Source organism: Bombina bombina, chromosome 4 (assembly GCF_027579735.1).
Source record: "Bombina bombina isolate aBomBom1 chromosome 4, aBomBom1.pri, whole genome shotgun sequence".
Taxonomy (NCBI): domain Eukaryota; kingdom Metazoa; phylum Chordata; class Amphibia; order Anura; family Bombinatoridae; genus Bombina; species Bombina bombina.
Genome location: NC_069502.1, coordinates 691,676,019 through 691,691,687, shown reverse-complemented (window position 1 = coordinate 691,691,687; position 15,669 = coordinate 691,676,019). Strand labels below are relative to the sequence as shown.

The 15,669-nt window shown below is 36.5% G+C and overlaps 1 protein-coding gene across 4 annotated transcripts in view; it reads left to right on the top strand.

The window, feature by feature from the left end:
- The window catches only part of TRAF3IP2 (TRAF3 interacting protein 2), a 121,821-nt gene that overhangs the window by 21,022 nt on the left and 85,130 nt on the right, over positions 1 to 15,669 (top strand). The window contains exon 1 of one of the 4 annotated variants that reach the window (XM_053710868.1): positions 10,777 to 10,886. The exons of the other annotated variants lie outside the window; for them this stretch is intronic. The gene's annotated coding sequence lies outside the window, so the exon portion shown is untranslated. Of the gene's footprint in view, positions 1 to 10,776; positions 10,887 to 15,669 lie in introns of those variants that run through there. 4 annotated transcript variants of the gene reach the window in all.

Genomic DNA, 15,669 nt, shown 5'->3' with positions numbered 1-15,669 from the left:
CGCTGACATATTTAGGGGGGACGTTTTAACCTGTGTATTAATAAGTTTGTCCATCAATCTGTGAATGTGATGTGCAAAATCTGGGGTATTAACTAATTCGAAGGGGTTAACCCCCTTAAAGTGATAACGTATAGTAAGGAACAGTGAGGGAAGGGGAGTGAGTGAAAATATGAGAAAGTGATTAGGGCTTTTTTTTTTTTCTTTTTTTTTTTTTCCTTTTTAGAAATCCTTAGCCTAAGATCAAGAGTATATCCAGAAATATTATACCCTCTGATTTACCTCTAACTCTAATTCACTAAGTAAATACTTAATATGAAGTTAATTTTGTATCAGAAAAAAAAAATAAAAAAATAAAAAAAAATAATTTTTTTTTAAGAACAAAAATTGTAGCTGTTAGATATTTTTACTTTCTATAGATTACTGACTTCAACAGACTATGTATGTTTTGGGACTATACAGGCAAGAAAAAAAAAAAAAAAAAAAAAAAGAAGAAAAAACATTTAAATTAAACCAGAACCAGCTTATAAGGAATCTCCTAGGTTTCTGGGTGCAAAGTATCCTAGAAATAATGGAGGTTTCCCTTCCTTAGTCCAAGCCCTTAGGTCTGCCTCTCAGGCTTTGGGGTCTCTTCTCAGCACATATATAAGAAAAAATACATAAAAGCCACAGAGGTATTACAGTGCTTAGATACAAATGATTTTACAATTTCTGGCGCACTAGTTTGCTACCTATAAGACAAAAAGTTGCTAAACAGTCATAATCAAGTAACCAGGGGACTAGAATTATCCCCTCAATAAAAAGGGAACACAGTCAGAGATAGGAATTTCTAAACCAATTATCCACTGTATAGAATTTACAAAATTCTAGAATTAGAACTTATACTTTCTTGCTTAGTTATCAGCAACCCCAGTTAATTATCTTAATTCAGGATTCCTTACCTCTGCATGAAAACTTAGGAAATAAATGTACTAACTTAACAGTTGTTTGCTTAGGGGCGGTATGAGAATCTAGACCAAAATTCAAAGTCTGAATATCAATAGGGGGAGAATCAAAAGAAAGCACCTCCCTAGGATTAATTATTAAACAAAATTAAGCCCAATTTCCACAATTTAAATCATTAACTTAATATATACAAATCCCAATTGTATAAGTTATTAGCTTAAATTACTAAGCACACTTAAGATTGAACAATTTTGGGTATTTTTAGGTCTAAACCAGGCAAAGACAGAAAAAGAGAAAAAAAAGAAAAATAAATAAGTAACAATAGTATAGGTGAGATCAGTGTCATAACCAGCTGCCAGGTAAAATAATGTCATTGAACTTAAGCCTTATCAGGCCTTGCTTGTATATACCCAGATGCAAGGTGTCCGTTTTTACTTTCCTCTTCTCAAAGTAACTCCTGCTCTTTCTCCTTTGGAGATATAATTATGTCAAAAAGAGGAAGGGAAAAGAGGGGCACAAAATTTTCAGTCAGTACGTTACCCCCTGCCAGTTTCCAGACGTCTTGAACAAGGTGCTCCTCTTCAGCACATCCCCCCTCTCGCAGCACCGGTGGGAAGGGGGTGCACCTAACCACAGCTGCCGGAAAAGTCAAACAGCACTCAGACAGACCAGTGCTGGAATCAACGGGCAGCAGAAGAGGCAGGCTGTGACCTGAGAGAACAAACCAGGAACAGATGACGGTCCGTGTCCCTCACGCAGCACCGGTGGGAGGAGACAGCGGACCGGGAGCAACCGTGAGGCAACCTTCCACCCCAGAGACAGGAAGCGCGATGAATCCACTGGGGGCCGACTCGTCCGGCGTTCTCACCCCTACAACAACCCAGCGGAACTTGCAGGTAGGGCCAGATAACTGTCTTAGAACAGTTTACTAAAGTCAGTATGGAGGAGGCGGGTCACCGCGCCGGGTTCGACCGGCAAGCCAGGGGTAACCCAGGTGGAGGCTCCAGACCAGGAGACCTCCTAGCTTTAATCAGGGTCCGTCCTCTGCTTCAATTCAGTTATAAGGAAGCACTTTCACAAATACATTACAGCGTAGTTTTCTTCTTCATCTTCCTTCTATAGCAGTATGAGATGCACGGATAGGGCTAATAACCAGGTGCAATAAGTATGGCAGCTTACAGTTCTTGTGCGGTATAATAGCACTATGTCAGATCCAGCAGCGATAGATTTGCTGAGCAAGCCTCCCAAAGTGTAAGGGCTTAGGCGCGAAAATTCCGCCAACTGCTTGCAGTGGAGGTAGTGCTGAGCAGGTGTCTCACCTGACCATACACCTGGGCTCCTCCTCCGGAACTGTAGAGCATACAATTTTAAGCAACTTTCTAATTTACTCCTAGGGGATGATTTATCATGTATCCGCCAGACATCGATAAATGCCGACAGCATACGCTGTTGGCATGTATCATTGCACAAGCAGTTCTGGTGAACTGCTTGTGCAATGCCGCCCCCTGCAGATTTGTGGCCGCTAGCAGAGGGTGGATTGCTGTCCACCAGCTTAGAGGCGGTGTACGAGTTAATGAGCAGCGGTCTTAAGACCGCTGCTCCTTAACTCCTTTTTCCGTCAAACCTAAAGACTCGCGTGGAAACAGATGTATTTGATCAAATTCGGGCCATGATAAATCGCCCCCTATTGTCAATTTTTCTTCATTCTCTTGATATCTTTATTTGAAAAGCAAGAATAAAAGCTTAGGAGACGGCCCATTTTGGGTTCAGCACCTGGGTAGGACTTGCTGATTGGTGGCTAAATGTAGCCACCAATCAGCAAGCGCTACCCAAGGTACTGAACCAAAATGGTCTGACTCCTAAGCTTACGTGCCTGCTTTTTCAAATAAAGATAGCAAGAGAACGAAGAAAGTTTGATAATAGGAGTAAATTAGAAAGTTTCTTAAAATTGCATGCTCTATTTGAACCATGAAAGAAAGAAAATTGGTTTTAGTATCCCTTTAATGTATTAGCATTTCATATTAAAACTTTGGTTTTAAAGAACACACAAAATCACAGGCCAGCTAATGCCTTGGAAATAAGGCTTTGTTTACATTCCTGCTCCGCGCACAACATAAACAATATAGGCTTTCAGTATCACATAGAGCTATGAGAAACTAACTTTATTATGACTAATTAATATAATATTTTTAAACAGTTGGCAGGAAAGAATCAACGTCACTGCTTGTTAATATATTTTTCACAGTCTTGTAATAAAAAGTTAGTTCTGTGATTCTGTGGAAGGGGGCAAAGAGCTGCGGGCAAGCCACCACTGTCTCTCTGACACCATGCAAGCAGAGAGACTTGGCGGCCGATTTATCAAGCTCCATATGCAGCTTGATGCTCCTTGTTTCCGGCGAGCCATAACTTTTCCGCCTGCTCTGAGGCTGTGGACAGAAAGCAACCCGATTGAATACGATCAGGCTGTTGACACCCCCTGCTAGCAGCCAATTGGCCGTAAATCTGCAGGGTGCAGAATTGCACCAGCAATTCACAAGAACTGCTGGTGCAATGATAAAAGCTGACAGCATATGCTGTCGGCATTTATCGATGTGCGGCGGACATAATACGCTACATTGTATCATCATGTCCGCTCGCACTATAATAAATCTACTCCATAGACGGAAAGTTTGGTTCAGTGTTGCTTTTGGGTATCATCACAATGTTGAACCGGGACTGTTCGTGTTTAGATGAGACTAGGCTAAACATCTTCTACAAAGTAGAGTTTCTCCTGTGTGTGATGACTGTTAGCTTCTTCCTTGGGAGAGTATTTAGCAACTAACAAGCCATTCACAATCAAAGCTAAGTATTGCCTTACGTATAATCATTGCTTTGTTTAGCATAAGTTGCCAATAAAAGGGATCTATTTCACACATTTCCTGTGTCCTACCTTTATTCGGTACTAATAGTTACCTTAGAGCTCTCCCTGGTGCAAACAGCAAGCAATAAGTGTTAGGCTTGGTTTTTTTTTTTTAACAGAGCGTCCCATTGTCTATGGGAGAAGAAGTTTACTAGGTCGTGAAATCTGAAGTCTTGAAGTTAGCGAGCATCAAACTTTTTACTGTAAACCTTTAATACACGCACTAACCCGCCCGCGTTAAAAGTTTACTGTTAGCAAGCGAGCAAAAGTAAAAGTTACCACGCCACTTGTAATTTAACCCATATAGTGTAAGATAGATTTTGAATAAGGGTTGTCTGCAACTTCTTTTCATCCTAATAACTTGTGGTTTAATGAATTTTGAAGTATATTCTGGGTATGTATTTGTGAACTGTTTTTGTATGAAGGCTTTGGGTGATGTGTCCCTTGGTAATGTGTTTATTAATTGAGGTAGTGCTGGATAACGTCTACTTTACTTTTATTTAGTTTGCATTTTAATTGTTACCCCCAGCACTAGCATATCTTTATATACAGTACTATATTTAGAACTATGGGGCCTATTTACCAATGTGCGAGCGGACATGATACAAAGTAGCGTATCATTTCCGCTGCACATCGCGGCACATCGATAAATGCAGACAGCATACGCTGTCGGCATTTATCATTGCACCAGCAGTTCTTCTTAACTGCTGGTGCAATGCCGCCCCCTGCAGATTTGCGGCCAATCGGCCGCTAGCAGGGGGTGTCAATCAACCCGATCTTATTCGATCAGGTTGATTTCTGTCCGCCGCCTCAGAGCAGGCGGACAAGTTATGGAGCTTGATAAATATGCCCCTATGTATCCTATTTGGTGAGTAGAGCCGGGGATAGGCTCAAATTAAAAGGCAGATTTTGTACATTCTAGGTAGTGTGGGGAATGAACCTTTTTTATAGTCTATAGATCTGATGTCAGAAACTTAAGTGAAGAGGCTGCAATAAAGCTACCAGTTTGGCTGTTATCTGTTTTTGGGTGGGCTTATTTGTTGTATTTTTTTTAGGTTTTTTTTTTTTTACATTTTATTAAACTAAAATCAAATACAGAATAATATAACATACAGTGTATCAAGAATGTGTCCACTTAAATAACAGATAACATTTTCATATACCTCAGAAATCATTTAACTACATATAAATGTTCAAATTTTTGTACAGAGTAGAAGGAGATACAGTGCGGGTGTTTAAAAATATTATGACCGATTTATAACATGATAAAATAAGGACCAAACAACGGCAAGTACAGAGTCACCTGATATTCATCTCATATAAACTTAATAGAATAATAATCATCTATTTTATTTCCCCAACAAGAATTAATATTTTTCTAAATCCAAAATATTGGATTTAGAAAACGCCTAGTATCCAATCATTCAGGTTGAGAATCCGCTATTTTACATTCCGAGTACTCTTATTTTTCATTCCGAGTACTCTTTGCAGTGCAAGAAGAGAGGTAATAGAGAGCGAATGGGGGTTTAAAAAAAATTATGTAAGAATTAGGATTATAATAGTTTTAGCTTTTCAAATTTCTTTTTATTTAGTTTGTTTTCAACATTTCATTTTAGTTTCAGTTTAATTTGAGCAATGGTTTGTTATAGTTAAGTTTTTATTGTGTTAACACATTTCTGTTTTGTTTTAATATATTTTTGTTTCTGTTTTAGTTTTTGTAATTATACTTAATGAGGTATAAATGTGAAAAAAAAGAAAATGCTGTAATGTTTTATATGATTTTATTTCTGCACATAACTATGGAATTGATTGCATCTTTCTGATTTTCTTGTTTGATAGCTGAAAAGCGTGATCATCCTTTTTTTTTTTTTTAAATCAAAGTGATCACAATCTTACTCTGTCATACAAGTTTGATAACTGTCACTAGATTAAATCTCTATTTCCCACAAAGGCATTCCTTTAATAAATGATAACGGCTGCTGGTCAACAAACACTGCAGTCGATAAACCGAAATAGAACAGATTCCTCTCACTGCATCTTGTCTACTCCTCACTAATAACATAGCACCTATCCGTGAGTGATGACTTTTTATAGTGTGTTAATGGGGTTAATTGTGTACATGTTGGTAAGTTTTGCAATTGGATTGAATGGTTATTGTTATTTATTAAAATACATTTTTAAAAAGGGACAGTCTACACTAAAATTATTATTGTTTAAAAAGATAACGCGGCACGCCTTTACTACCCATTCCCCATCTTTGCACAACCAACATTGTTATATTAATATACTTTATAACATTTAAACATCCTAAATATATGCCTGTTTCTAAGCCACTACAGACAGCCTCTTATAACATGCTTATTTGCTTTTCACAACAGAAAACTGCTAGTTCATGTGTGCCATATAGATAACATTGTGCTCACGTCTGTTGAGTTATTTAAGAGCCAGCACAATACAGCAATAAATGGTTAAAATGCTAGTCAATAGATAATAAATATAAAGTCATGTTATCAGGGGGCTGTCAGAAGATGCTTAGATACAAGGTAATCACAGGGGTAAAAAGTATATTAATATAACTGTGTTGATTATGCAACATTGGGGAATGGGTAATAAAGGGATTATCTATCTTTTAAAACAATAAAAATTCTGGTGTAGACTGTCCCTTTATTGATTTTCTGATAGGTATACATTGGTAATGATCTCTGTATCCATTTCACAACTCTCAATATTTTGTAGATACGTTTTATTCATGTTTTAACATTTACATTTCAGATAACTGGTGATGATGACATGTTCGGTATCTTTTATCACTTGGCACGATTCAACCTTCATCAAAAAGGGCCATCGCTGTTGTTGGCATGGTCAGCAATTATATTATTATAGTTTTATTTTGGGTCTGAGCATGCACAGATTATATTTTATCCAATGTGTGTTATCAGTCAGTCTGTGTCTTAAGCATATAAGTGCCTTTAGCTGTTGAATTCAATGTGTACATTTTGTTGCACATATTTAGTCAATAGCATGTGGTTGGGTGGATTTTGATTGCTAAATTTGATGCTGTCCATGCATCCTACCGGTGAATTTTACAATATTTTTCCAGTATGGAAATCTTTTGGATTGTGATCACTCTGATGTCAAAAAAGCATATCAGAAGCAAATAAACACGATCAACAAGATTGGATCAACCTCTGGTTAAATCCAGCAGACCTTTGCAAACACAATGTTACAGTTTGCTGCTTCACAAGTTCCACCACTGCAGCTGACATTTATGGTGCTTTTTACTTGGTTGCCTCGGCTTAAGCCACAAATAATTTGTTTTCCTATCAATAGAAGCTTTGCAAATGTTTCCTACTTGTCTCTATGGCACAAGGGTGTGGTTTAACATAACAGTGCACTCGCTCTTTTCAGTGTCAAAGTTGAATTAAAAGTAGTCGCTCATAGATGGGTTATAGGGCTGTGAAGTCTCCTAGCAGCCATAAAAACATTAAGATGCCGCAGGGAAATCAGTAACCTTACTTGCTTGTGCTTTATCTGCAGGTTGGATATCTTATTAGACTTTTTTTTTATTACCTACACTGTCAGTCATGTGATAAAGGGCGGATTGCAACAAAAAATATGTTTTTTTGTAATAAGTTAGTTTTCCAACCACTATTTTTAATTTAGTTTAGTTTTAATTTATTTAAAATTATTTTATTTTAGTTTAAGGGGGAAAAAAAATCAATAATTTTCGTTTACGATTTTAACCCTGGTATGAATAAGTAGTAGACGATTAGGTCCCTAATAGTACCCCTGCATCATTAATATTTAGCTTGGTAGTCAGCTTTCTTCACCCCAAAATTATATGGTCTAAACTCTAAAATCACCCCTGCATCTGAATTTAAAGGGACAATTACAAGTGGAGTGCAACATTGCGCTTTCGCAAGTTCAATATTTGTGCTCCACTCAGTAATACCGGCGCACGCAAATGTGCCCTGTTATTACAAGTTGAATGCAATGTATGGAAGCTTTGCAGTGATTCTGACATTTTTCCAGCAACCCCTCCCCCCCCGCTTCACCCCACACTCCACGGTTAAAGCAAGCGGTCAGGTAGTCTGGAAAGGGGTGGCACTTTAGTAGCTCAGCTACAGTTAACTTTTCGCTAACCACATGCTACTTACAACGCTCTTTTTTTCCTGTGTGAAGATGCACCCAATAGCTGGATCCGACCATTCCCTGACATTAATGCACTCACTCTACCCAGTAATACAGTCAGACTTCTACACCACTCACTGACACAAATACAGACTATTGCACTAAATACACTCACATAGCTAAACCCTAATACACTTCACTATTGCAGCAGTGAGTAGCCCACACTACTACACAACACATTGAACCAATGCACATTGTGCACACACTTGCTCTGCTATTACCCCTGTGTGCAGAACATGGGAATGTGAAATATTTACAGTAAATACACAGTATAATACTTATATGGCATAAATATGACTTTACATATTTTCATCTACTTAACTGCAAAGGGCTCCAATGCACTTATATATATGTCTATATATGTATACATATGTATGTATGCTTTTATATGTGTATATATGTAAATACATATACACACAAATAAATACAAAACAATAAAATTTTCAAGTAGACTGTCCCTTTAAAGTGAAGGTAAACGTTGATGAATGAAAGCCCATATTTTAAAAATACTATTAAAAACAGGGGCACTTTCATTCATCAAAGTTTAGAAAGCAGCCGTTTTGATTCAAAACTTACCTTTGTTCTTTTCACAGCCAGAGCAGCTTCCCCCACCTGGAGATCCTCTCTTCACACGTCATCAATGACTAATCCAGCTTCCTCCAATCACGGCTTTCCCCCTAGGGGAGTTATGTTACAAATAATATATTTTTAACTCAGAAAGTCCAAGGAACAATATTATTTCTGATAATACAATTATAATCACATCCACCATTGTGTTAGTCTAAAAAGATCCTACAAAAAGAGTCACAAAAGTGCAACATGACCTATTAGACTAACGCAGACCAGTGGGAGAGAATTTCCCCATTTGTCTATGCTCATATGCTGCTTCATATGATTGGCTGTACTGAATCCCTGAGGATTTGGGGGGAAAGTCTGCAGCAATAAAATCATTAGTGACAATAATCTAATTTAAATATTAAATAGTATTGAAATTGGAAGCATTTCAGTTAAAATTAACCAGAATAAAATATATTTTACAGTTCAGACAAAGTATACCATTTTTAAAAAGTTTCTAATTTACTTCTATTATCAAATTTGCTTTGGTTCCATTGTATTCTTTGTTGAAGAGCTACCTAGATAATTGTAAGTAAATATCATGTGTTTTTTATTTAAATATTTCCTTTTTTATCTCTGAGATTTGTTAGTAAATCTTAAAAAATCTTACACTATTAGAACTTTGACCTAATTTTTTTTAATGGTTTTACATTGTGTGATCTGATAAAGAGACCTTTTGTCTAATAGTGGGACATGAGAGGCCTGACGTGGTGTCTCATTGATGATTATCAGTAATATTTGCACATTGATAGACTGTGGTTTTAGAAGATTAATGTAGAGCAAATGAAAAATAATGTATTAATAAAAGCTATTTTGTAATGCTTGAATGGAAATAGCCGGTTTTGATCATGTTTGTGACTGATAGGACTATGCATAGTGCAACAGTGCTGCCAAGAATATAGCCCTATAGGTACACTCAAGTCAAAATGAAACTTTCATTATTCGGATAGCGCATGCAATTTTAAACAACTTTCCAATTTACTTCCATTAACAAAATGTGTGCAGTCCTACTGAGCATGTGCAAGAATTAACAAAATAAAGTATATGCATTTGTGATTGGCTGATGGCTTTTACATGGTACATGTATGCATTTGTGATTGGCTGATTGCTGTCACATGGTACATGTATGCATTTGTGATTGGCTGATGGCTGTCACATGGTACAGGGGGAGTGGAAATTGACATAACTTTTAAAATTGTCAGAAAAAAATCTACTACTCATTTGAAGTTCAGACAAAGGGGCTGATTAAATAAATGTCGGACGGACATGATCGGCTGTAGCGGTTCATGTCCGCCCGACATCGCTAAATGCTGACAGCATATGCTGTAGTCATTTAACATTGCACAAGCATTTCTAGTGAAATGCTTGTGCAATGGTCCCCCTGTAGATTTGCGGCCAATCGGCTGCTAGCAGGGGGTATCAATCATCCTGATCGTATCTGATCGGGATGATTGCTGTCTGCCGCCTCAGAGCTGGCAAATAAGTTAAGAAGCAGCGGTCTTAAGACCGCTGCTTCTTAACTTATGTTTCCTGCGATCTGGAAACTATCAGGGTAGATTGCAGCATCCGCTGCTTGTTAAAGGGACAGTAAACTAAAAGATGTTTTTTTCCTTAATGTGTTTCCAATTATGAGTTTTGCTTTTTAAGGCTTATTTGTGTATATAAAATGGGCTGAGCTTGTAGGTATAATCAGATCTTATTACTTTATCACACTGTGTACATATACCTGCTTCTTTATCTTATATCTGTCCATAAACCAGTCACCAATACTTGGAGAGAACAATGGAAAATTAACATTTTATTACATTATCTCTTCTATAACCCACTGGGAGTGTAATCTCTTCTACTGGCTGTGTTAACACAGCTTGGCCTTGAGGCCAAAAACTTTCAGGGGATACCACAGGCTAAATAAACTATTTGAAATGCCAATATAAGGGTAATATAAGGGTAATATAAATACTTGTAAACAATTTAATTCACTCCAGCAGGTAAAGTGGATCATTGGGAACAAATTAAAGGGGAGAAAATATTTGAGTGCTATTGCAATGTCTTGTTATTCTAAATGTTATTCTAAAATGTTTAAACTATGTTCTTCTATAGCAAGGCAACATCAATATTAAGGAGTTCCTGTCCCTTTAATATAGATGAAAAGGAGTAAGAAGTGACAACAGGGGAGTGCTTCTAAATTGGAGACAATCCCACAGACTGCAGAACCACTGAGAGCTTTGCTAACCTGTGGGTAAAAGTACTGCAAATTTAAATTTAGTAAAACTCTATGCATGGGATGTAATTGTAATAGGCAGAAATAATACCTCCCTCAGTCCAGTCACATCATTCACCTGTTACCAAGAAATAAAAGGCTGTCTAAACCAATGTGACTCAATGAGCACACTCTGTTATGTCACTGCAAGCTTCCATTTTGAAAAAGGTATTTTATTTTGTATTTTCTTTTTGGCTTTATTTTATATTTCCTCATAAACCAGTGGACACACATTTTTGTGTACCTGTTAAAATTTGATATGTGAAAATTTTCATTTAAAGGGACATAAAACAAGTTGGGATAGAGACAAAATATAATAGTATGTACTTTAATTACTTAACCTGCAAATTTATACTGCAGTGCCTCGCCATTAACCCTTTCTTTTAAGTTTCCGAATTGTACAGCTCTAACTCCCCCCTCCCATTTCCTTATATGGCTGTATCTATATCCACCTTTGCTTTGGTAGAATGCAGATTTTAACACTCATTATCTGCTGGAGCATGTCTAGAAGCAAATAAGCTGCTGTGAACACAATTGAAATACAATGCCTGTGTTTCTGATGCTAAACACTGATAACGAGGGGTGGATCAGACTACTCCAGACAGCATAGCTATTTAATTTCGATTATTTTTTTAAATTATTTTTAGCAATTTTGAAACAATTTTTTATGCAAACTATTTTTTACTTAATTAGCCCTTTTTAGTAAAATGCACAGATCTAAACATGTTTTATGGCACTTTAACTTCTTTTATTTTGTGCTAGATGGGAAATATTTATTCATAAATGCCACAAATGTAACAGGGTGGAAAGTGTATATTTGTGCTGCTAAAATCATATGTTTATAGAGGTAGCGATGGTAGCACCTACATTCTCTATAGTTGCACAATGACCTGAAACAGCTCAGTTTTCAAGATTTTTTTTTTTTCTGTGAAGCTGTTGTTTTTTATTATAATGTGAGCAGCCTGGAGCTGTATGAATTAAATTAGTGTGTACACATGTACGTGCATGTGGGTAGTTGTTAACTACTAATTATAAAGCTGTACATTTTGTATTGTTATACTCACGGTAACCAGTTTTGTTTTTATTATTGATAATTAACATTTCCATAATATGATTAATTTTTAAAACAAAATAGAAAAAAAAAATCAACAAACAAATTACATTTTTTGAATGCTTTACTTTTCTTGAAACTTGGCCCTTACTTAAAGGGACAGTATACACCAATTTTCATATAACTGCATGTAATAGACACTACTATAAAGAATAATATGCACAGATACTAATCTAACTATATATAAATACTAATGACTTTAATTATCTTGAGCAAAAAAAATAAATAAAAAATTATAAGCAAAACAGATATGGTAAAAAAAAAAAAAAAAATGTAACCTATATACTTTTTTTCCCCACACACAATTCGAGTTCAGTTTTCCCTTACTGTTATCATTCACACTATCTTGGCTTCGTTATCGAAAGGGAAAATGGAGAGGGACCGATGTATCTCCCTTGCTTCTTAAAACCCCTGTAGCCTACAGTGTAAAATCAACACTTGTGATCCACAAGAAAATATAATAGTATGGAAAGACTCCTTTATTATAATATTATTTATATATATGTGTGTGTCCCCGCATATGAATTGTTTGCGACAGTGTTTGTAATGGCATCTCCAGTGAGACCTCAAAGAAAAAAAAAAGTATGATCAGATGCACAAAAAAGCATATGTTGTTTTTTTTTTTTAACCCTCTATTTTTTAAATTTACATTTCTGCCAGGAGTATAACCAAGAAAACCCCTAATAATTCCTAAAAACATAATAAAAAGAGGTCAGCTGCGATTGCTACCTCAAATATTATCATTTAGATGATCCTAAGCTGACAGTCACTGATTCATCTCCACAAACATTGCCCCACACAGCTAAGATGTTGTTCAGTTGTTCATTTTTTAAAGATATATATTTTAAAAACACAAGTGCAACAGTAATTAGTTTGTCATATGTATATGGAAAAGGGTTGCCAATGCCACCTCAGCCACACTTATGAATTATACATGCTGCAGGGTGTGTAGAGAGGAACATGAATAGTGCTGTTCAGTGTCACTATGTGTGTGCTTTCTAGGGTAAATTCATGTTCTTACCAGCACTCCCTGCAGTATGTATAACTCATAAGGGTCCAGGAAAACATGGCTGAGGTGGCAATCCTAATATGGCAAGATAATGCAAAAATCACAGCAAAATGGGGGAAAAATGAACGTGTTATAACCCCTGCACCTAGAGAGTTAACTTCTTTTTTTTTGTAGCATGGGACTTTACCCAGCAAATATAAGCTTTAAATTAGAGCATTTACTTAAATCTAAGTACAGTACTGTCATTATTTAACACTGAAATTCATGACCTTGTGGCACTTCAGCTGAAACATTTTTGTGAGAAGTTTATGACTAAAAAATGTTTTTTAAAATGTATTTTCCAATAATGTTCACAATTGTTGTTCAACAGGTGTATAAAAATAGGCATTATTGCCTTCCAAAAGATCTGTAAGCACTGAGCACTGAATAAAAATATTGATGGATCATTAGTCTATATTGCAAGACACTTTGAAATGCAAAGCAAAGTGTGTTAGAAAAACTCAGCATTAGCCATTATTTAATCCCTTCTCTACTGGAAATTTCAGAGAAAAACTTGCCCCCCCCAAAAAAAGAATTTTTACCAAACAGAAATAGGGCTTTGTTTTTTTTATTTACCTATCAAAAATATATATATATATATATTTAAGTAGACAACCCAAATTATTGATATCGGCCCATTTCGGTATATTTTATGACAACATTTCCCCACTAAATGCGATCGTTTAAAAAAACTTTGGGTTTCTCACTGAAATTTTTTACATACTGCTTATGCAATCATAGCACAAATAATTGTAAAAGCTTCTCTGGGATCCTCTTTGTTCGGAAATAGCAGACATGTATGGCTTGGCCATTGTTTTTTGGTAATTAGAAGGCCGCTAATTGCAGCTACTCACCACACTTCTATTATTACCGACAGTGAAGGGGTTAATCAGGTAGCTTGTAAGGTTAATATTAGCTGTATATTAGGGATTACCCTCACACCTGACACCTCACACTCCCTGATCCCTCCCAAACAACACTCTTTCCTTCCTCACCCCCAATGGTCACCACCATCTTAGGTACTGGTAGGCAGTCTGCCAGTGTGCCGTTTAGGGCTTTTTTTTTCTTTAACCCTTTAAGGACACAGCTTTCAGTTTGCTCAATTGTTTTATGACGGAAAAATTCTGTCATATGTCCTTAAGAGGTTAATGTTTTTTCTGTTATTATTTTTTTCTGCAATGTAGTGATCCCTCCCACCTCCCTGGTCCCTCCCAAACAGCTCTCTAACCCTTCCCTATCTCATCATTTTTTTTTTTTAAATTATACATTATGTTTTGGAGTTTTTTCTGCAGTGTTGTGGTCCTCCTACACCGTAATCGCTAAATAGGGCCCCCCCATTACAGCCCTTTTCCATAGTGCAGCGCCCCATCCCTCTGCAGCGTAGGGTCCCTCCCACGCTCTCTTTCTCCCTCTCCCACTTTGCCGCCCACCTGCCTCTCGCCTTCCCTCCCACACCTCCCGCTGGCAAAAAAATCCAAGGAGTTTTGCATGAGTATTATAATTATTATCATTTATTTGTATAGTGGCGCAAAATTCCGTAGTGCTGGAGTATGTTTAATGAGGCACGTGCATACTGCAGTGTTGAGCATACTCAGATATGTTTAATGGAACAACATTTGCATTTCATATTTGTTTTTTTACTCCATTTGATCACGCTGACAAATCTGATTAAAGTGCTTTACATTTGTGAGTAGTATGATTTCTGTATATGTTGTTTGTCCAATATTGGTAAAGCATATTGCACAAAGAGGTGCCTTTTTGTTTGATTGTTTTTTATCAATGAAAAGGGACCTGTAAAGGTTGAACTAGGTGGAATGTTGTCATTTTTAACCTCATATACTGTTACTATACTGCTAGATACTTTATTGTGGGAATGTGTTTTTATTCATTTGAGTTTAGTTATTGTTCTATATTAGTTTTTCATATGTCCTAGATACATCTGTATTAAAGGGACACTCAACCCAAAAAAATTCTTTCATGATTCAGGTAGAGAATATAATTTTAAACAACATTCCAATTTACTTCTATTATCGAATTTGCTTCATTCTTTAGATATTCTTAACTGAAGAAAAAGTAATGCACATGGATGAGCCAATCACATGAGGCATCTATGTGCAGCCACCAATCAACAGCTACTAAGCCTATCTAGATATGATTTTCAGCAAAGGATATCAAGAGAATGAAGCAAAATAGATCATAGAAGTGAATTAGAAAGTTGTTTAAAATCGCATGCTCTTTCTAAATCATGAAAGAAAACATTTGGGTTTAATTACCCTTTAAATATCTGACTAAAATGAGCATGCACTGTGAAAGAGAGAGATAGAGAGGCAGAAACATTGAGGGAGTAATGTGCAGTGCTTTTAGGGAACAAATAATTACATAAAGACAAGTGTTTCTCAATGTGCATTATGCCTAAAGGAGGATATGTACGTGCGTTTACTCATCTCTTAATGCATGATAGAAGCCCTTTACTGCCATAACAGACCTGTGAAGTCATAAGGCAGGGCTCTGTGACAATAAATATCACATGGTGTGATGTGGTAGACATAAACTAAAATATCCTGCTCCTTTAGTTTGAGGATCTGTTATATTTCCTCTGTGCT